Consider the following 23,921-nt stretch of genomic DNA (forward strand, 5'->3'; position numbering starts at 1 on the left):
CGAGGAGAACATTCTCACATCCACACATGTTTTTTAATGGGAGGAAAGCCCATTAGCACATTATAGACACTGAAAATTGGAAGTGTCAATTTTTTAAAAATGAGGGAGAAAAATAAATCCAGAGTATTAAGTTGCCTTTGGAACACTTTCCGCTGAACCCCAGGCTGAAAGGAACGAGGTCATCTGGTCCGTCCCCCCGCCTCTGGCCAGAACAACACTGGGACCTCAAACTCCTGCCTGACAGATCAGGCGGTGGTCACTAAAGGAAGAAAACAGGGTTCCCTCTTCTGACCCACCTGTTCTAGTAGTAAGCCTCATTTCTAGCCGGAAAGCCCTTCCTTACTGTCACTAGCCATGAGTCTTCCTTAAATTCCTAAATGCAGCCATTCCCCTGCTCGATGCCAGAGTTAAGAGAACAAATACAGTTCGTGAGCCCTAGGAGTTTCGTCTCCACCAAACAGCACCGCCGCCCCCCACTGGCGCGTAGATGGACTCCACACAAGGCAGCTGGTGAAGTCGACCCCCATGAGGGACCAGCTCCAGGGTGATAATGATTTGTGCTGTGCATCAAAGTGTCTATCGTTCAAGCGAGATGAAAATCGTTCACCATCTTCCGCTCATTCTGGGGAGTTTGCCCAGAACAAGGAAGCATGCGCTCCCGTCATTTCGTCTCAGTTCCCTTGATTTTGTCCTCTGGTGCTGGCCAGTGGCAGCTATTCCATGTAAAAGAAAGCCATTTTTGCCTTTGGTCTTTCTCCCTGATAGCACCTGTCAGCCATGTCTATTTGTTAGTGTGGTTTCTTTTTAATTCTCTATCATGGGAAAAGCTGAATACAAATCTAGTTCTTTTCCAAAGCGGACTCACAGATATAGAGAACAAACCAGTGGCTACCAGTGGGGAGAGGGAAGGAGGGAGGAGCAATATAGGAATAGGGGATTAAGAGGTACAAACAATTAGGTATAAAATAAGCTACAAAGATACATTGTGCAATGTGGGGAATATAGCCAGTATTTTATAATAACTATTAATGGCATATAACCTTTAAAAATCATGAACCACTATATTGTACACCAGTAACTTATATAATATTGTACATCAGCTATACTTCAATTAAAAAAAAAAAAAAAGAAATCTAGTTCTTTTTTAACTGAGCGTAAAGAGTTGCCATTCCTGACATGGCTCCTATCTGTGATGGTGAGCAGAGTCTTTCTCATTTCTCTTTGGGGAGACAAATTTCTCATTTCTCTTTGGGGAGACAGATTCATAGGTGAATTCCTCAATGCTTGTGCTCCAAACAAGACAGCAGAGAATGCTACATGCCTCAGCTGTTCTTGTAAAGTAAGAGTGGACAACCCAGCAGTAATCTCACCACCAGGGTCGTCTGGCTATCTGAAAAAGCCTGTAAAGCTCTCAGATGGAGACTAGTGGGAGAAAGCTACCAAAGTTAAGCACAAGGCTAGGCTATCCCAGGGCTTCACTGTGGTATTCACATGTACTCAAGCATATCGTAAGGTGGTTCTGTCTTTCTCACCACAAACCAACAGTTCCAAATGCAAATGAGGAAAGCAGAGGGTTTGGGGCAGTGTTTCTCAAGAGTCTTTTGAAAAGACATGACCCTTAACGTCCCCATCAGTTAAAGGGGAGATCAGGGACAAGGACATTTTGATGGCAGGCAGGTAAGAGGAGAGATGGTCCAGGACCTGCCTCTCCCTATCACAGCAGAAACAATGGCAGCTTCATCTTGAATGATTAGTAATAAGACCCTGAAAATGAACCTTGTCCCACCCTTCTAGGCCACTGGAGATGGTAGACGCAGAAGAAAGTGGCCTGGCCATGCTGCATGGGGAGGCAGAAGGTTAAAGGACATTATGCATTTGATGAACACTGCACACATGACCTCCATACAATGAAAATATAGATCCTATCTGTTTTCATTCCATTTTCTTTTGAATCATAAAATTAAAAATCTACAATATAGAGTAACAGCAGGAACTTCCATAAATCAAGTGATATCACCAATTCTTCAGCGACAAAAGAGGGGTTCTCACTCTTACGGGCATACACCCCAATGTCTGCTCTTCTATACTGGGCCTACTTTCACGGAATTCACACTTGGTCACTTGCTGACTTATTTTAGCCTTGAGGAAAGTGAAGTTGAAAATTTTTACCCTTATCCTAGTAACTCTGAGGAAATGCAAAGGGCAAGTGGCTTACCAACAGTCAGGCAGCAGACCTGGGAGAGAGCCAGGGTCCGGCCCTGTGCTTGGCCGAAGAATTGCCATATCGTCTGGCAGACTTCTTTGGGGTGGGGATGGGCCCTAAGTTGCCCAAATGACTGTCTGCATCCCAGGCTCAGCTCTGCCCCTATAGTAATGCCCTAGACTGGGAAACTAACTTGGGTCTCCTAGCCTAAAGTGTGGCTGCCTGCAAATAGAAGCAGAATTTTTTCTCTCTCATCACCTAAAACAAAATGGATCATTAAACAAAAGCAGTCCTGGGAAGATCATTCAGTCAAGTTCTGACCCCTCAGGTGTCTCCCATTCTACTGCAATCGGCTGCCCTTCTAATGACGGGAACGGCAGTGCAGGCTGCGTGCAGGTGCCGCGGTGTTGGTGGACGGCATCCACTTACATGAGGCAGCCTCAGCCAGGAGAGCCGCCCTGAGAAACGAGGTGGAGGAGAACTCCGTGGAACTGGACTCCTGGAATTAGTGGGTGTGGAGCACAAGCACGAGAATGACTTTTTAAAGTTCTCCCAGCGCTCATACAGGGAACTTGGTCATCTGATACATGTGCCCTTTGAATGTGTCCCACACACACGTCACATAAGGATGCTTCTCATCACCTATCACTCTTGAAGGCTTAGTTGAGAAATGCACATACCTAATGACATTATCGTCTCTGGCTTTCAGATGATCAGGTGAGCAAGTCTGTCCTTGGCCTTGATGTCCCACCAGTGCCCGACCAGATGTGCCTCCGGAAAGCCTGGGGACCCGACCCCCACAGACTGCTCTGGACACTTGCTGGCCTTCTTTCCAGGGGTCTATGTTCCTGTCGGGCACAATGTCGAGGTGGGTAAACACACACACCAAACCCAAGGGGGAAGGGCCGAGGCAGGCAGCAAGTGCCCTGCTCACTCTGCTGGACGGTGAGGCAGCCCCAAGACTGCAAGTGGGGTGACCAAGCCAGAGTGAGATGGAGACCGGGGAACACAGGGGGACAATTTCTGGCCTCACTCCTTCTGAAAGGCCAAAATCAGAAGACGCATGTAGACTCTACTTTATCCACCTTGACGACATCCTTGAAAGCTGATCCTGAGAACTTCAGATAGCTTTCCTTAAATTTCTTGAGTCACCTGGAGATGTGATTACAAGGAAGAGATAAACAAAAATCTAGGCTTTGTATAAGGATGACTTTTTTTTTTTCATTTCTGTCTTGTGTCATAAAATGAAACCTCTCCTTCTTATTCAAGCAGTTTCAAGGTGTGGTGAGGACTGAGTTAAGATCCAGAAGCCCAACTCCCAGTTCAAGCAGCACTGGTTTATTCACTCACTGTGAACAGTCAGCAGCTTAATTTTGTTCAATTCTTAATTCAGAGTTTCCGAAGCTGCATTCCATACAGCAGCAGCATTCCTTAAAATATTAACAGATGGCTCTAGAAATAGCACTATCATGGTTAAACAGGTTTACAAAATGCTAGATTGAACAAAGTCAAGCAGTTCTCTTTATTTCCAGGTATTAACTATGATATTGAACATCTCCTATATTCTAGGAGCTGAACTTAATAGAATTTAAGTTCTACTGTGTTTAGTCCTTACAAAACCTTCATAGATGGACACTGTTATTATCCTGTAAGAGACACTCTGACTAACATCCTAAACAGAAACGAGAGATCTTTGTCGGTGGATGGGGTCAAAACTGCAGAAAATGTTGGGTGGGCAAGTTCTTAAGTAGGGGTCCAAACCAGGCTTGCCTAGTTATGACATCTATCCAACTGGCACATATGTTCAGCCAGCTAAGGTTGTAAAACAGCTTTGTGCTCTGGTTTCTGCTTCCAACTGGCTAATAGTTGGGGAGTTCTACAAGTTGAGCACGTAGGCTGGAAAGACCAGTGAGGGTCTATAAAAGAGAAGACTAACAATGTACTTGAAGATGAGGGAGGGACAGAACCCGCACCTAGAGATGGAACGAGAGGGCAGAAGATGGAAGAAGAAAAGAGGAGAGGGGACGTGAGGCAACACGCTAACTGTTAAGCAGATACTTAAACCAGGAGCTCAGATCAAGGGAATCAGGATTTCTGACTCAGCTAAAGTGGCCCTTGCCCCATCTGTGAATAAAAAGGCCTATTAAACCTATTAATCCCACTTCTGGATATATATCTGAAGGAACTGAAGTCAGTGTCTGGAAGACATAACTGCACTCTGTGTTCATGGCATCATTACTCACAATAGCCAAGCTATGGAAACAACTGTGTCCACTGGCAGATGAATGATTAAAGAAAATGTGTGAGAGAGACAAATAGAATTTAGTCATAAAAAAATATGGAAATCCTGCCATTTGTGACAACATGGATGAATCTGGAGGGCGTTATGCTAAGTAAAATAAGCCATACAGAGAAAGACAATACTATGTGATCTCACCTGTGTGGAATCTAAAAAAGTCAGATTCATAGAAAAAGAGAGTTGAATGGTGGTTGCCAGAGGCTGGAGAGTGGGAGAAATGGGGAGATGCTGGTAAAAGGGTAAAAACTTTCAGTTATAAGATGAATAAGTTCTGGGGCTCTGATGTACAGCATGGTGACTATTGTTAACAATACTGTATTGTATACATGTAATTTACTAAGAGAGTAAATCTTAAAATGTTCTCACCACCAGAAAATAAAAATAGAAAAGGTAACTATATGAGGTGATTGTGTTAACTAACCGTATTGTGGTAATCACTTCACAATGTATACATATAGCAAATCACTATGTTGTACACCTTAAATTTATGTGACTTTATTTGTCAATTATAGCTCATTAAAGATGTGGGGGGAGGAGAGTGGTTGCTTATGGGGGTAGAAACTGATTGGAAAGGGACATGAGGAAACTGCATGTGGTCATGCAATCTCCTATATCTTAACAGGAGTAGTAGTTGCATGGACATACACATTTATCAGAGGTGATCAGATAGCACAATCAAGAACTATGGATTTCATTGTGTATAAATTTTATTTAAATAAAATAATAAACTTATCTTTGAGATACATATTAAAATGCTTAAGATGAAACGAGGATGCCTTAGGTTTGCTTCAGAATTACCAGGGCCTAGGGGTAAGGGTGGGAAAAAAGTTAGAGATGAAATTAGACTGACTTGGTTAATTATTGAAGCTGAGAGATGAGGACACGGAGTTTCACATACTGTGGTCTCCATTTTTGTATGTACTTAAAATTTCCCATAATAAAAATTTTCTTTATTAATTCCCTAAATGAATATCCCAAGTCTGGAAAATTGTGGAAAACTTTCCACAGTAGCTTCTATAAGAACATATGAAAATACATAATCATAAGGTCAACATTCATGTCTTGTCCAGTCCAGTTCTGTTTTCTATCATTGAACTAAATTCATTTTTAATTTTTAAACGAATAATTCTTTAAAGGTATTTGTATATCTCAAATATCAACTTTAAAGAATAGGGCCTCACACCAAAAGATCAACACGCTCTGAATCCCATTTGGGATCCAGCATAATGAACTGAACTAAATCATTCTGGAACCCATGTTAAGACAGCCTTTGGAAACTATGCAAGTAATGAGTTTCATATGCTTACTAACTACCAGGAAAAATAGTCATTCCTTGTCATTATCCTGAAAGTATCCCTTCAGGTCTACAGATTGAGAATTCAGTTAAGTCTTCAGATTTCAAGAAATGCCCCATGGTCTTCACAAGGTTGGATGGTGCAACATTTCAAAGAGATTGATCTTTTTAAGTCTATTTCGTAAAAAAATTGTTTCACTCCCTTGGGCAATTAAAAGATACTCTATTTCTTTTTAAAAACATTTAGGGCTAACATATTCTACTAATGTGAGGAAACTTGTTTCTCTTAAGAAAGTTACCAGAACTATGCAGAGTACTCTAGATGCAGATGTATCATGATTTTGAATCATGGATAGAATGACACTGAGCTCCATAAATATATTGGCCACAATACAAGAGAGACCCTTGGGTACACATCTTAGAGAGATGCATCATTTTAACCTCACAGGCATTCTTAACAGCCTAAAAGAATTACAGAATCACAAGTTTACAACTCGAAGGGAATTTAGAGCTCATATAGTCCAACCAGCATATTGTGTAAATGAGAAGCTGAAGCCTGTAATAGTTGCCTGATTCACTCAACGTTGCACAGATAGTAAGAACAGAGCTGCAACTGGAACTCAAGTCTCCTGGCTCCAAATCAGTACCTGCATCATCAGTGTTGATCTGTCTATCAAGCAAGGCACCTCCTTAAAGACCAAACTCACACCCAAGGATAGAGCATCAATATGAGTTCTCTAACATGTATAGGACTTCCAAGATGTTATATGCACATCAAGAGAGAGAAAAAAAGAACGAAGAAGTTTGCCCTAGCAAACACATTTTTAATTAACTGTCTGGAAAGTATAATCAAAGGAGGGGGGAGAAAAGGTGATATTGGATACCAGATTGTTTAAGTTAGCTCCAGGTTCCCTTTAAAAAAAATGTAAATTGACCAAAAGGCTTAATCTGTTTAAGCCCACTGCTCGTAAAGTCAATTCATCATTATTTAAGGATCTGCTATATCTTTCTTAAGAGCTGAGGCACAGAACTTAAAGGGGAAAAATCCTAATCAGAGGCTCTGTTCTCAAAGAACTAAGATGTCAAAAATCCTGTCAAATATCACTGTCATCTGACGCAAGGACCCTCCCTCACTCCCAAGGCATAATGAATGCATTAAGGAGGTTGGCAGTCAGCTCACATTCTTCCTCTCCACCCACATTATTGCATTCGTACTGAACCATTTCAATCTCCCTGTGCATTATCCATTCATTGAACATTGTAGCCTCTTGGTTCGCTGACTGCCATTATTTGATGAATTTCATCTCCGCTGAACTTCATCAATTCACGCTCATGCACATACCCTAGGCCAAAGCTTCTCAGAACTGTGCACACAGTTCACCTGCAAATCTTGTTCAAATGCAGATTCTGATTCAGCAGGTCTGAGGGATAGAGCACTACACCTCCTCATTTCTACAGTCTCCCAGGTGATGCTGAAGCCACTGGTCCATAGACCACCCTTTGAGTAGCAAAGATCATATCATCACCCAGAACTGCTCTACTTTCAAATCCTTGAAAATCTCTTTTTTTTTTTTTTTAATTTTATTTATTTATTTATGGCTGTGTTGGGTCTTCGTTTCTGTGCGAGGGCTTTCTCTAGTTGTGGCAAGCGGGGGCCACTCTTCATCGCGGTGTGCGGGCCTCTCACTATCGCGGCCTCTCTTGTTTCGGAACACAGGCTCCAGACGTGCAGGCTCAGTAGTTGTGGCTCACAGGCCTAGTCGTTCTGCGGCATGTGGGATCTTCCCAGACCAGGGCTCGAACCCGTGTCCCCTGCGTTGGCAGGCAGATTCTCAACCACTGCGCTACCAGGGAAGCCCGAAAATCTCTTTTTGACTACAGTCTCCTACTTTCTACTTTCTTCTGCGTGCAGAATAAGTTCTTTGAACTCGGAGTTCCATCCTCCTTGACTCCCCCTCTAGGCTTGGTCCAGCAGAGCTCAGAATGGAGCAGTTCTGAATGAAAGGATGAGGCAGGTAGACACAGTGTTATTCAGGCAGAGGTGCCAATGGGCAATTGGAACTCGGGGCCTGCCACTCAGAGACAAGCCGGAGTTGGAGATAGAAATTTAGGTGTTATCCACATCAAGATGAACATCCCACCCAGGCGAGTGGATGTGCTGCCCAGAAAGTGTTTAGAGAAGAAAAAGGGCCAAGGAAAGAATCTGGGAAACACTAATATTTGTGGAGCAAGTGGAAAAGGGGAGTCATGAAAGGAGACCAGGAAAGTCCACAATGTAGGCAGAGAACTTAGACACGGTGGTGTCTTGGCAGCCAAGGGAGGAGCAAATTTCAAAAAAGAGAGACCTTTCCAAACTCCTCCTCTACAAAATCCCCTCATTCAAGCCAGGTGATTTTGCTCACTATTCCCTAAATGTGTCTACTGCCTCCTTCTTCTAAGCTGGGATTCCCTATATTGGCCTCTCTGAGGAGGCTCTTCTGTACCCATCTCTTCTTACCCATCCTTCAAGAGCCACCCACACAAGTGATGAATTGTCCTCACAGGACACAGTGCCTTGCCTGAAGGAGGCGCTCAGTAAGTGTGCAATGGTGGGCATACAGCTTCAATGAACAACTGTCTGCAGGCTTAACTGTATGCCTGGTGATACATAGGGTCAAATGATCAACAAAAACGCACGTGCATCTAGAGGGCATATGTGCTGTATCTGAAATCTGTTCTACCAAGGAAATTCTTAGACATAGGGTTGCCATAAATATACTGTTGAGTATATTTCAGTCACTGCTGAGTTACGAAAAGAGAAAATGGCCCCAAATTGAAATGAATGTAGTTTGTAGAGCAACGATGGGCAAGTTAGAGTGCCAACTTGATGCAGGACTATTTACCAATAAATGAAATCTCTTTAAGATCTTTAGGATAGGGTAAAAACAGAGCTGGCTTACTTCAGTGATTTAGTAATTATCCCACATAGAGATAACGGTAAAGGAAATTACACAGGTCCCCAAATTTAGGCCAATTGTTAAATTGTTCATTATACACACACAAATTCTCTGCTCACCTCCTCCTTATCTGTAAACCACAGTCTGTGGGAGCAAGATTTTTAGAACCAGGGCTTCCCTGGTGGCGCAGTGGTTAAGAATCTGCCTGCCAATGCAGGGGACATGGGTTCAATCCCTGGTCCGGGAAGATCCCACATGCCACGGAGCAACTAAGCCCATGCACCACAACTACTGAGCCTGTGCTCTAGAGCCCGCGAGCCACAACTACTGAGCCCATGTGCCACAACTACTGAAGCCTGTGTGCCTAGAGCCCATGCTCCACAACAAGAGAAGCCACCACGATGAGAAGCCCGCGCAACGAAGAGTAGCCCCCGCTCGCTGCAACTAGAGAAAGCCTGCGCACAGCAATGAAGACCCAACGCAGCCAAAAATAAATAAATAAAATTTTTTAAAAAAAGAAGAGAGAGGGACATGGTGGCTGATGCCTCTTGTTTAAAAAAAAAAAAAAGATTTTTAGAACCTTATAAAATGAAGCAAGTTCTCTCCAGGGGGGAAATCAGATGATAAAGACTAATCCAAAATAATTTCCTACAGCTTAAGCCACTTTCGAATTTCATAACCAGGAAGGGGTTGAGCCCCCAGCAATATATTATTCTAGTTCCTCCCTTTTAACAATTGGCTGGACCCCAGAAAGGATGCCATTTGACACTGCTACTGCACACTGCTCACAGGGCCACAGAGATGCTCTGCTCTCTGCAGCTGGGGCTGTTTTCTTCGGACACTATCAGTCAAAGCGCTTAAGCTTCAAAAACCCCTTTACAATCATTCTTCATAACTTCCAAGAGCAACCTGGTGTGGTTTTCTCCATTTCACAGATTAACGTCTTCAGCACACAAGGTGGCATGCCCCGGGGTCATCGATTGTTTTAATGCCTATCAATTAACATTTACTGAACCACTACCTTGGGCTCCTCCACCATATCCACTCACACGGACAGAAGCATCAATGGCCAGGCCTTACAAACCCGACTCTGCCCACGGACTTTCATAACTGTGGCTGCAGTCAGCATCAAACACCAGAGTCCTCTGTTAGTGCAGCGGCCAAGGAAGCTGATGGGGCCCATCGGCCTCCCTCCCGTCTTCCAACTTGGAAGGCTGAACACATGGGCACTCCTTTCTGGTTCCTGTCAAATTATGTGAAATGCAGCCATTTTGCTGCTGCTTTATTAGTAAAATGCAAAGCTTCATGTAAGTTTAGAAAGTACCACGCTGCTCTAGCCACAGGGTGGCCTGACTCAATAAATGTTTCCTGAGCAGAGCTCTCTGGTAGAAAGACTAAAGCCTGGCACTTGAAAGACTCATCTCCTCCACGGAACAGAAAAGTATCACCTTTAAGTTTACTTATGTTGTCTTCCTTTTCCAGGTTCCTCCTTTAAATGAAATATCCTGGTAAAGCTAATCTACTGAACCCCCAATATCTTTATGGAAATGAGTTCCTCACCAAGTGGAAAAAGAAGGATGCTGAGGCCCCCAGAGCACAGAGATGTTGGAAGGGAAGAGAAAGGTAGAAAAAAGAACTCTGAGCTTTCATCCTCTACAGTTCTGCCCCATGCTTCTTCACTTATACTAATGGGTATAATTGTTCAAGCTGATGTATGTTCTTTCTGCAAGCTGAACTGGTAATGCATCTCTAGTCCATATTTTAAGTGACCTGACTCTTCTAGAAAGAATGTGCTTCCGCTGTAAAGAGTTTGGCCAAATGCGTGAAATGCCCTTCTACTCCATTCAGTGACGATACAGGAAGAAAAACAAAGGAAAATAGCTTGGCCTTTGGATTGTGAAACTTATTTCCACACTGCATTGCTATTTTAGTCATGCGCATTTGAGTATATTGTCACCATTATTGCAAAATATCTTTCTAACTGAAACTACATCACCGCACATAATGGAAAACAAAAAATGCAGTGATTGTCTTTTGAAAGGTCAAAATGAAGTCTACTGCTTGGAAAAATCATTTCTCATAGGTGCTGTGGATCCTCCTTGAACATTTTCCAATTGCACCAGTTCAACAGCATTTTTGCAATTAATAAATCCACACCTGCCAATATGTAGAAATCACAAGCAAATGGATACCTATTTACAATCAAACAAAAATACTTTAGCCAGGAGATTCTCAAGTTTTTTTACTATTCTAATTTAGCACAACTAAAGCTATTTAAAAGTTACAGAAATAAACAATTTTAAAGCATTTTTCCCTTTTATGTCAAGAAAGTGACATTGATGTATTTTTTTAGATTTCAGTACATCTTTATTTAAATGCGTTTTGAAAGCCGACTGATATTTCTTTAGCTAGAAAATAAAAGAATGGCTTTTAAAAAGCCATTCCTCTTGCAGTCCTTATTCTGCCTGATTACATTTTCCTAATAAAACTAATCTTATTAATATGTTGGTATGTGAACGCATTACTTTTCTGTTGTTAAAAGCCAGCTTGTGGTTTGCTTTGATTCTTTCAAATACAATTAGCAAAGCCCTCCAGTGCCTGAAAGGGCCTTTTCATTTGGACAAATTATTCCTTGGCTGACTTTAAAGAAAGGGGGTGAGGGCACAGGGCAGGGTGGTGTTGGGGGGATTCTCCTATTCTGATGCAGCTCTGGCAGACACAAAAGGCTGCCTGTGCACACCCTCACCAGAAGTGGGGCAAATACTGCTTGGTCGGCTGCATTTTTTTTTTTTTCTCTTTCATTGGTTTTACTGAAGAGCTAACTGAAAATTTTCAGTAAGAGTATCCAGTTCCAATTAAATGATATTATATAAGACAATAAGGGGGGAAGTGCCCGGCCAGGATTTCACTGATAAGCTGATAACTTCTCAACTGATATCACCTCCCACACTGCATCTGTGCAAAGCCAGTGTCAAAACACAAGCTGGATTAGACAGCTTTACTGCTGGGCCTTCCCCTCATTGAAGGAAATGAGAGTGTTGTTTTTCAACATTTTGGACTTTCCAAAATGTAATGCCTGGCCTATCTAAACAATGCTTTATTAAACCTTGTCTCTGTTCAAATACTGTGGCTAGATACGCTGCAGGCTCCAGGCTCCCATTTCATTTTTGAGTGTCAGAGGGAAACCTGGGAGGGAGGGATGGCCCAATACACATCCTACCTCCCTAACAATTCTGCTGTGCATCAGACACTGCCAGAATATTTGTTTAATTAGTTAAAATTTCAACTTTTAAATAAGGAGAAAAAACAAGCTATGGGTGGCCTGCTAACCTCAAATGAGCAAATATCCAAGCTTATAAAATCACCCCCTGCTCAGAATACCTGGTTAGAAATAAAAACAGCATTTACCAAATTCTACCCCAAGTCAAGAACAGAGGTCGCATTAAGAAGTATGAAACTGAATTTGAAAGCCAGAGTACCAAGGATGCAGCATTATTTCATTAAAAAATGGACTCTGCACATTCTCTATAACTAAAACACCTTTCTTTAACAACAACATCAAAAAGCCATCTCTGAGATTAACTGGAGAAATACTTTTTTTAAAAATGCATCTAAACCACTCTTAAAAACCAGGCTCTAATTTTGTGTTTGCAGAACGACACTTGCAGCTGGATCCCTGCAAATGCAAATTGGATGCAGAACATTGCAATTACTTAGTTTGTGTACACAAAGATGAGTTTTGCATATACAAAGGGTTTCAGGCTGCAGAATGGTGACCAGTCTGTAGCTGAAGAAAAGTTGGTCCTTTGTATTTTAAAGCTGGAGTGATGAAAATTTCCAAGAGACTTTTATGATGTAATGTTATAAGCAGCAGAATACTTTATTGGAATAAAATCCTCCTAAAATGGGGGTGGGTGGGTTGTGATGATTGTTACATTGTGATTTTTCAATAAAGGGTAAGTAAATTCCATATCCAGATACTGACAATGAAATACAACATCTAAATTAAGACTAAAGTTAGAAAAACACTTTCAACATATAATAACAGAAACCTGGGAATGGGAAAGCCCCTTGAGGCGGTGACCCCAATCTCTGGTTTTACAACAGAGGAAGCCCTAAGAAGTAAAGGGACCCAGCCAAGGGCCTTCTCAGCCCAAGTCCAGGGTCAGGAGCTCTGCCTTCTCTCCTACAGCTCCTTCCCCAGCTGGATTGCCTTTGGTTCTAGAATAATGCTGTCTGCAACATTGGAGATTACTAGGGAACAGATCCTATTCAGAGGAGATGGTCTCTACTACCCAAGGTTGCACTGGAAGGTGACTGAGTCCCATGCTGGAACCCTCCATACAAGTTTATGTCTTCCAATGTTTTCACTTTTTTCTGAAGTATTTTGTTGTACAATAAGAGAGTCCTAAGAGATTCTAGAAAGGGTGCAAAATTGCTACCACTGCATTGTGATAAATTACAAATAACCCACCAGGACACAAACAGGTCCAATTATTTTTATGTAAATACTCCATTTTTTAACCTTAAATCTTAGCTTTTTAAAAAATCCACTTTAAAACCTAAACTTCTACCGACACTGGCAACAGGATTCCTAGATGATATTCCTATATGTGTTCCTTTTTCAAATGACACTGGCATAAGAGCTATATTAGAGGAAACAGTTTAGCACTGGACATAAAGTAAAATAAAGTCTTCATACACTAGTATGACAAACCTGTAAAAGAACAAGCCTTTTCTTAGTGAGTATATATTATTGTTAATGTATGTTGCTTCTGTACAAATGCTTTTGAAGAATCACAGAGGGCAGGCATATCTGTGAGGGTAAGAAAGAAAGCACTGAGCTAATAAATCAAGATTAAGTAGCCACTAGGAGAGAAACTGTAACCAAATGGGAAATTCTAAAGGAGCAAGAGCATTCTGGACTAAAAGAAATACACTGAATCCCTCTCTCAAACACACACTCTCTCTCTTTTCCTCTTCCTCCTTTGCTTTGAATATAACTAGATTACCACAACCACCACCTCCCCCCAAAAATAAAGATGGCACCACCATCTCTGCATACTTTCATGGTACTGAGAGACTTCCAGTAAGTCACAACCATTGAAACATACATTCCCTGCAAAATCCCCACTAAAATGACAATGAAATTTTTAAGATGTAAATTTACAAGTTAAAAGAGTACAGGAAGGAAATAGTAGATGAGGAAAGTCAACAAAATTTTGGAAGTTGGAAAGGGGTGACTCAATAGACCTGAGAAACCTAAATCCAAGTGTGCATGGGAGCATGACAGGGAGCTCCAACAAGAAGCAAAGAACTCCAGTCCAGAGGCTCTAGAACTGGAGACACTAGTTACCTCTGGAGGTAGGGATGCAGTGGGGTTGGAAATACTGGGATTAGTTGAAAATTTGTACAAGAAGCACTTAAATGTCAGATCCCACACCCCCAAGCCTTACACAGAGAAGAAACTGTCCCTTCCTATCCAGGCAGAAGACAGGAGATTTATTGTCTGAATATGTTGACACAAAGATCCGACTGGGAGGATACAAGTCACAGCTGGAGATTGGGTGAAGCATAATACTGAAAATTGAGGTGTAAGTGAAAAGTCCTCAATCCTAAAGGTGAGAGTCCCCCCTTTCTAGGCTCCCAGAATGTAGGGCAGACTTATGACTCTCAAGAAGTTATTTGAAGGAGAATTATTTATTGAAACTGACCAGCCTAAGAGAAACAACCCTCACATAATCATATTTGGGATAACCCTTTGAAAAAGCCAACTTGACACCTTATTACCCTACAATAAAGTCCACCACTAGACAAGTTCCCATGCACACAGAACTTAGATAAGGATTACCAACAGTTTAAGAAAAGCTTATAATATGAAAGAGAAAGAATTCAAAATGAATATTTTTAGAAAGGAATTTGAAAGAAATAGGCAAGCAGGAAGTAAAAGAAAACAATCTCAAAAAATATGAAATACCTGCAATTATATGAAGCACCTTTGTTATATGTGCCCTTAGAAAGAAAAAATTATGACAGCCCACCAATTATAAAATGAATCTCAACTTTAGATAAGTTAAAATGTGAAAGAAGTATATTCTAGAACTGATGAAAGAGTATACTCAGGAAAAGAAGATATTGCATCCAGGAAACAAGGTCAGTGTTTTATTTTTTAAAAAGAGAGTCACTCAGAGAACAAAAAAGAGGTCTTGTAAATTAAAAATATGATATCAAAAATTAAAAATTCAATAGACAGGTTGGAAGATAAAGTTGTGGCAATCACAGAAAATAAAAGAAATTGGAAGAGTTGAAAAAATGGGGAAACCCAAGGAGAAACACTCTGAGACACCTATTAATCAAACTAACAAAAATTAAATTCAAAGAAAAAATATTAAAAGCAGCAAGGGAAAAGCAAAAAGTAACATACAAGGGAATCCCCCTAAGGTTTTCAGCTGATTTTTCAGCAGAAACTCTGCAGGCCAGAAGGGAGTGGCAGGATATATTTAAAGTAATGAAAGGGGAAAACCTACAACCAAGATTACTCTACCCAGCAAGGATCTCATTCAGATTCAATGGAGAAATCAAAAGTTTTACACACAAGCAAAAGCTAAGAGAATTCAGCACCACCAAATCAGCTTTACAACAAATGCTAAAGGAAATTCTCTAGGCAGGAAACACAAGAGAAGAAAAAGACCTACAAAAACAAACCCAAAACAATAAAGCAAATGGTAATAGGAACATACATATCGATAATTACCTTAAATGTAAACAGATTAAATGCTCCAACCAAAAGACACAGACTGGCCAAATGGATACAAAAACAAGACCCATATATATGCTGCCTGCAAGAGACCCACTTCAGACCTAGGGACACATACAGACAAAGTGAAGGGATGGAAAAAGATATTCCATGCAAATGGAAATCAAAAGAAAGCTGGAGTAGCAATACTCATATCAGATAAACTAGACTTTAAAATAAAGACTGTCACAGAGACAAGGAAGGACACTACATAATGATCAAGGGATCCATCCAAGAAGACATAACAATTATAAGTATTTATGCACCCAACATAGGAGCACCTCAATACATAACACAAATGCTAACAGCCATAAAAGGGGAAATCAACAGTAACACAATCATAGTAGAGGACTTTAACAGCCCACTTTCACCAATGGACAGATCATCCAAAATGAAAATAAATAAGGAAACACAAGCTTTAAGTGATACATTAAACAAGATGGACTTAATTGATATTTAGAGGGCATTCCATCCAAAAACAACAGAATACACTTTCTTCTCAAGTGCTCATGGAACATTCTCCAAGATAGATCATATCTTGGGTCACAAATGAAGCTTCAGTAAATTTAAGAAAATTGAAATCATATCAAGCATCTTTTCTGACCACAACACTGTGAGATTAGAAATCAATTACAGGAAAAAAAAACTGTAAAAAAACACAAACACATAGAGGCTAAACAATATGCTACTAAATAGCCAAGAGATCACTGAAGAAATCAAAGATGAAATCAAAAAATATATACAAACAAATGACAATGAAAACACGATGACCCAAAACCTATGGGGTGCAGCAAAAGCAGTCATAAGAGGGAAGATTAGAGCAATTCAATCCTACCTCAAGAAACAAGAAAAATCGCAAATAAACAACCTAACCTTATACCTAAAACAATTAGAGAAAAAGAACAAACAAAACCCAAAGTTAGTAGAAGGAAACAAATCATAAAAATCAGAGCAGAAATTAATGAAATAGAAACAAAGAAAACAATAGCAAAAATCAATGAAACTAAAAGCTGGTTCTTTTTATTCTTCAATTTTTAATACGGTGTATCACATTGATCAATTTGCATATACTGAAGAATCCTTGCATCACTGTCCTTCAAAACTAAGGTGAAATTCAACAAAGAAGGAGATTTGATATCCAAGAAAAAGAGGATCCGGTACAGGAGAGAGCTAAAGATTGATATTGAAGAAAGCAATTACTCTAAACTAGAGCAGGAAGACAAAGGGGGAAAAAAAGAAACATTATCCAAAATTTTTGGCTGAGGGAATAAGAATGAAATAGTGAGAATTACATGGAAGCAAATAAAAAACCAAGGAAATCACTAACTGCAGAAAAAATGAAAAGCTAGGCAGGAAAGGAAATATAATCATAGAACACTACATGATTCAGTTGTAAATACATATACATATATATATATATATGCATGCCATAATAATAAAAGCTCTATTTTTTTAGCTTCAAATTTTATTTTGTGACTATACCTTTAACTAAAAATTATGTCATAAAATATTGGGAGGATGGGAGGAAAAAGAAGTATTGGTAGAGGAAGAGTGTATAAAGGAGCTAAATCTTTTTCCATTTTACAAAATCACAAAGTAATATCAAAATTTTTAATATTCAAAACATCAATATAAATAAGCTATTTTAGAAATATAAAGGGAAACAGCAGAGGCCAATAAAAACGTTAAGGATTATGGACTTCAAAGAATGGGAGTCAGGAGTGGAGAAGAGCAGAATCGGAGACTTGGGTTTGTCTTAACTCTCAGAGTATTATGAATTTATTTTTAATTCAGTGTGGGTCTTCTTTCATTGTATTCAATCTAAAAAATCATGTATTGTTTTGATTTAAACAACTACAACATCAAGGAAAGAGGGTGAGCTTCACCCAAGGGCAGAGCCAACTGTTAAAGGGCCAGCCCGTGAATGGGTCTCAGAAGTGCCAAACACAATAGGAGAATGGGGCAAAGCCAAGAGTGGGATTTACAGGACCGAGAAGTCAGAGCAGCTGCCAGAGGGGAAAAGAGGTCTCCAACATTGGCTCAGTCTAAACTGAGAAATAGTAGCTGGGACAAATTTAAGTCTACCTCTTAAAGACATCATGTGAAAACACTGGTAGTTGTAAAGACTGGACTGACTCCCTAGTTCAGAATGAAGGAATAAATAAATGAATTAGTATCTCTTTCATCTCAGAAATAAAACTAATGGTTTTAGAATATAAGATTAAAAAATATTAGAGCATTCAGGTGTCTCTTCATTTTCTTCCAGGGGAGTGACTTTTCAATGCAGCCCTGCTTGCACAATGTTGTACCCTATCCATATGAGTAGATAGGGCTTGGGACAGTAACTGCTCAAATGGCATGCTGACCAACCCTGGTCTAGTTCAATGATTCTTACCTTTTTGTGACACTGGCCCCATTAAAAATCAGATGAAGGGTGCTGGCCCCTCTCTCCAGAAATATACACATGTGCACTTACATACAAAATTTTGCACAGAATTGTAAAGAGTTAATGCACCCTAACTCAAGAAACCCTCATCCACTTAAAGAGGTCATGGAAAGTTGGATGAATTTGGAGGGAGCCTCCTACTAGAGAACTAAGTGAACCCACTCCACCGTGTTTGATTTCATTTCTCTAGAAACATGGATATTTTCACACATGTGCCACATTTGGTCTACTGCAAGATAAACTGTCCAGACTTGTGTGAATGCCATCAGTGTGTCAGAGTGCTGACACTGAAGTGAATGATGTTTCACATCCGTGCTGGCACAGGAATGCAGCTCTTGTAGCCTCCCAGAGCTCATGGCCATGGATATTTATATACTTGCTCAAGTATTTTTAGGTGATGAAGATCCCACCCAAGATGGGACCATTACATGGTCCAGGATCAAGTTCACAGCCATGGTCCCTGGGGTGCTCAGTAAACAGCATCTGCTGTTTTAGGAAATGGTGGTTTACACTTCAGAAGAAAACAGGCAAAATAGATCGCTGCAGATGGAGAGGAGACAGAGTCCTAGCTGGACTTTGTCAAGTATGTGAAAGAGTAAAGAGAAACTGATATCTTAAAAGTGTGTGTTTGGGCAGGCAGGGGGCAGGTAAAGGAAGTTCTCCTGCCTGTGCTGCCTGCCAGGCTCACTTGTAGGGCCTGAGACACTTAATCTTTGGGTCATGGGTTTGCCCCCATCTTGGGCACATTGTTGTTAAAAAGGTCAGACTGATGTAGTGGATAAAGAAAGCCACTGACCAGGAGTCAGGGGATGCAACTAATCTTGGCTTGGCCACCACACAGCGCATTCTAAAACCAAATACCAGTGCTCTAGAATTGTAACCATTCGGTGGCAGAGGCCAAACAGCTCCATCCAGACACCCTGGAGTGAGAGCCACTGCACATGTGGGCGACCCAATATAAACCACCAGAGAGCGTCCAATAATGACTCCGGGAACCCGGCAGGTAACATGACTAAAAAGAAGCTGGAGAATCTGGGCATCGCTCTAGAGATCGATGGGCTGGAGAAGAAGCTGTCACAACGTCGGAGAGACCTGGAGGCTGTGAACTCCAGGCTCTATGAGGCGGAGCTGAGCTCAGAGGCCAGGAGGTCTCTGGAGAAGGAGAAAAGCCACCTGATGAACAAAGCCTCCAACTATGAGAAGGAGCTGCAGTTGCTTCGGCAGGAGAACCAGAAGTAAATGCTGCTGTCTGTGACCATCTTCCTCCTTCGGACCCTCATCTACGCCTACTGGACCCTGTGAGCCTGAGATTTCTCCAGTCAGCACAGGTTTCCCCTCAGCTCCGTGGTCACGGCCAAGCAGACCCGTCAAGCCTCAAGAGGACCAAGGTACAAGGGCCATTTCTGCCTGACCCAGACATCGGAGCAGGGCTTCCTGTCGGCCCAGCCCCTCTCGCCTCCCATTCCTGCTGTGGGGATTGAGTCTCCAGAAAGACTTTGTGCTGGCTTAGCCCAAGGGAAAGGCAATAAAGACCACCCTGGCTACAAAAAAAACCCACCAGAGGAGGTTAGACAGACACTTGGCAAGCACTTGTCTGAGCCATGCTGGGAGTCCCACTGATATTTGAGGGCCTCTCCAGTAGGGGTTTACTTCTAACTTTAGATTTCTGATGACCCCTGCTAGATGGTCTTCAGAATCCCCACCGTAAAAACCCATTACTACCCCCCAGTACCATCTCCCACAGTATAAGTTGATTTGAACTCCTGGCTTTGTGTGCCTGATAAGGTCTAAGCACAGGACTCTGTCACCACCCAACATCGTTGTACTGACTGCAATATAGTGGTTACATTTGGAAAAGCCACCTCACCTCCCTGGGCCTCAGTTTTCACAACTGTACAGGAAGGGGGTTGGATTTGAGGTCTTCTGGTCCAATAATAACCCCAAATAATAAGCATAATAATAATAGCTTACATTTATTGGCTGCGTCCCCTGTGCTAAGCATACAGTAAGGGGGATGCGAGAGTGAATAGAAACAGACACGGTTGCTGCTGTCATGGAACTTACTGTCTGGCAAAGGAGTCAGGTCTAGTTAACTAGGAGTCAGGCCAAGGTTAACTTAAAAAATCCCACACATAGACCTGTGGTTACAACCAGAGAGGCGTGCTATGATAGAAAGGAGCAGAGTGTGTGAGATTCGTCTGGAGTGTCAGGAAAAAACATCCTGAGAAAGTGGTATTTGAGTTAACATCTGAGGGATGAGCGGGGGTGCTGGGGAGGATATTGACATGCAGGAGCCTCATATACGTTGGTTACATGGGTCTGGAATATGAGAAACAAAAGTAAGAGAAATAATGGCTACCATGTATTGAATATTTACTTAGTGCCTGGCATTGTGTTCAATATTATTTATATACAATGCTTGAGTTCTTTCAGTGACCTTGTCAGTTAAAAATTATTTATCCCCATTTTAGAGTCAGTAAACTAAGGCACAGTTTCAGAAACATGCTCAAGACCAAAGCAGTAAAGACGCAGAGCTAGGTCTGTGAAACCCCAAGCCTGCACACTTAACCATTAGGCTATACCATCTCCCAATATAATGGGCCCTATTAAAAGATGATGCATCAGAATAGATTAGGTTTCCACCAGGTTCACTAGTAAAAGGACAAATATACTTTTAAAAATACTATTATAGTACCCCTAGGAATGGCGGAGACACTGTCATAGATACATGTGGTAATAACGAGACAATTACAGTACATGCAACACGCAGAGTCCCAGTGATAGGCCAGCCCTAAGCAATCCTATTTTCCATCGCATCGCACACGTGTACCCACCCAACTACCCACCAGAGATGAGTGAAACAGGAGTGAACTTCCAACCCAGAGAGCCTAATCTACAGGCTGCCAATAGCCTTTGAGACAACCCAGCATGGAAAGCTCCACCAAGCAAACTTGTACAGGTTCAACCACAATTATATTCTCCAAGATATGAACTGGGAAATCGAGGAGTTCAAGACTTGGTATAGAGAGAGAGCAGAGTTATTCCAGGAGTGCAGAGATTATTAAAGTTAGAAAACTCTAGTAATGAAGGTGGTTCAAAGATACAAATGTCCAATTATAAGATAAATATCAATACATTCCAAGGATGAGATGTACAGCAAGATGACCACAGTCAACAATATTGTATTGTATATTTGAAAGTTACTAAGATAGTAGATTTTTATAGTTCTCATCGCCAGAAAAAAAAATTTGTTTGTAACTATGTGAGATGATCAATGTTAACCAAACTTATTGTGGTGATCATTTCTCAATATATACAAATATCAAATCTTTATGTTGGGGCTTCCCTGGTGGTGCAGTGGTTAAGAATCTGCCTGCCAATGCAGGGGACACGGGTTCGAGCCCTGGTCCAGGAAGATCCCACATGCCGCGGAGCAACTAAGCCCGTGCGCCACAACTACTGAGCCTGTACTCTAGAGCCCGTGAGCCACAACTACTGAGCCCATGTGCCACAACTACTGAAGCCCGGGTGCCTAGAGCCCGTGCTCCACAACAAGACAAGCCACTGCAATGAGAAGCCCGAACACCGCAACGAAGAGTAGCCCCGCTCGCCGCAACTAGAGAAAGCCCGCACGCAGCAACAAAGACCCAGTGCAGCCAAAAATAAATAAATTAATTAATTAAATTTAAAAAAAAAATCTTTATGTTGTACTTACACTTATACAATGTTATATGTCAGTTATAGCTCAATAAAACTGGGGTTCAGCGGGAAAACCCTGGTAATGCAACTCACCACATTATAACAGAATAAAGAAAAATATCTGATTATTTCAATAGATGTAGAAAACGCATTTGATAATATTCAAACACCCCAACCTACACAGGTGATAAAATTCCACAGAACTGAATACCCACACACATGCACATACACACATAAGTACAAACCAAACTGAGGAAATGTGAGTAAAATTAGTGCATTGTATCAGTGTCAATATCCTGGTTGTGATCTTACATATAGTTTTCCAAAGTGTTACCACTGGGGAAAACTAGGCACTATATATGAGGAATGTCTCCATATTGCATCTTAAAACTGCATGTAAATTTGCACTCATCTCAGTTAAAAAGTCACTTTAAAAAAAGAGAAGGAAAGAGTTGGAGATGAAGGTAGGGAGAAAGAGAGAAGGAGAGAGAGAAGAAGGGAGGAGGGAGAAACAAAGTAACATTAATAACAAAATTTGGTAAGTTTAAAATATATAATAATAATTTTATTAAAAAACACCATTGCCATTCCATCCTTCTAATGTTTCAGTATAACCTTATAAAATTTTTTAAGCTCCAAATTTTTGCATCTTGAGAAGATCCCAAGCTTTCCAAAGACGCCAACCACATGCTAATCTGGTAACTGTGATACTAGCATACACGACATGGGGTCAAGGATATCATATAGTTTACAATGCTTACAATCAAAAGCTGTGTCCTGACATAGAGAACAGAAATGTGGTTGCCAAGGAGGAGGTGGGTGGGGGAGGAATGGAGTGGGAGTTTGGGGTTAGCAGATGCAAACTAGTATATATGGGATGGATAAACAAAGTCCTACTGTATAGCACAGGGAACTATATTCAATGTCCTGTGATAAACCATAATGGAAAAGAACATGAAAAAGTATATATATATATATATATATATATATATATATATATATATATATATATATATATGTGTGTGTGTAACTGAATCACTTTGCTGTACAGCAGAAATTAACACAACATTGTAAATCAACTATACTTCAATTAAAAAAAAAACCTGTGTCCAGATCCTTTCCTAATCTACATTATGTGAATCTTTATGTTTTCTGTGCTATTTTTGTTTCAGTTATCCTAATAAAGGGTATCATTTTGCCAGAACAGAACTTCACCAACAAATAAAAACAAATAAAAGAGAACTTCCACAATCTAATACAGACTCTTTCCCCAAAACCCCACAGTAAACATCACACTTCAATGGTGATATGAACAGATATGAAATCTTTTATATGCTCTTCACTTTAAAGTTCAGAACAAGGCAAGGACGCCCACTACCACTACTTATATTCAATACTGTATTGGGATCCTAGCCAGTAGCATTAAAAGTTTTAATTTAATTAATTATACTTAATTTAATAGACAATGTAATTAAATATCTCTTAATTAAGCATACTTAAAAGAAGAACTGAAAAGAAACAAAATTGTTACTATTCACAGGTCTTGTGGTTGTTTAGAAAATGCATGGTAAAAATTTAGAATACAGTCCACCAAAGTTGCTGGATTTGAGATCCAGTAACAAGGACTGAAGAGCTCACGATGGGTGTCACTAACGGAAATTCTAAGTAGATGAGACAACCTATTAGTACAAACAAGAGAAGCAGCAAGAACGAGGAAAGAACTGAGGCTTAGGATGAAGACCACCAAGTCTTGTTACTCCGCTCCAGCATCTCCCGCTGCAGGAGATCAAGCTCTAGCCTCTGCGAGGCCCCGTATCTCCTTCTTCCACGATACTCACCACAACCACCTGTCTAAACTAACCTGATAAACAGCTGCAGTGGCACTCAAAGGAGCACAGCTAAAACACACATAACTATGAAAGACAGAATAAGTCATTATAAGGAGCTCCAATTTCTACTTTACATTATCATTTTTATTTATTTATAAAATCCGTTTTAATGATCCCACCATCAGAGGGAAGCGATATTGTAATCTACAACTACAAATAATCTCTAAAGCAGCAGTATTTGGTTTGGAATGTATTATGGATCTTTGTAGTAGGTACCCCTTCCAGGGAGATTTTGCCTAGACTACCATTAAAATAAGATTTAATATTCTGAACACAGGATAACTAATGACCAAGAAGATGTACCTGATAGTGCAATGGAATGCCAACTTTTGCCCACTAAGTATCATCATGTTGGACAA

The 23,921-nt window shown here is 40.8% G+C and overlaps 1 protein-coding gene and 1 pseudogene across 6 annotated transcripts in view; one reads left to right on the forward strand and one right to left on the reverse strand.

Annotated features, from left to right (window-relative positions):
• LOC309656871 (coiled-coil domain-containing protein 167 pseudogene) overlaps positions 1-20,660 on the forward strand; it is a 586,379-nt pseudogene extending 565,719 nt beyond the window's left edge. Inside the window, exon 5 of the transcript XR_014268334.1 lies at positions 2,913-20,660. The product of XR_014268334.1 is annotated as a coiled-coil domain-containing protein 167 pseudogene (transcript). The remainder of the gene's footprint in view (positions 1-2,912) is intronic.
• NPR3 (natriuretic peptide receptor 3) overlaps positions 1-23,921 on the reverse strand; it is a 68,542-nt gene that overhangs the window by 17,598 nt on the left and 27,023 nt on the right. The window lies entirely within an intron of this gene.

This window comes from Balaenoptera physalus (genome assembly GCF_965194825.1).
Source record: "Balaenoptera physalus genome assembly, chromosome: 3".
Classification (NCBI taxonomy): Eukaryota; Metazoa; Chordata; class Mammalia; order Artiodactyla; family Balaenopteridae; genus Balaenoptera; species Balaenoptera physalus.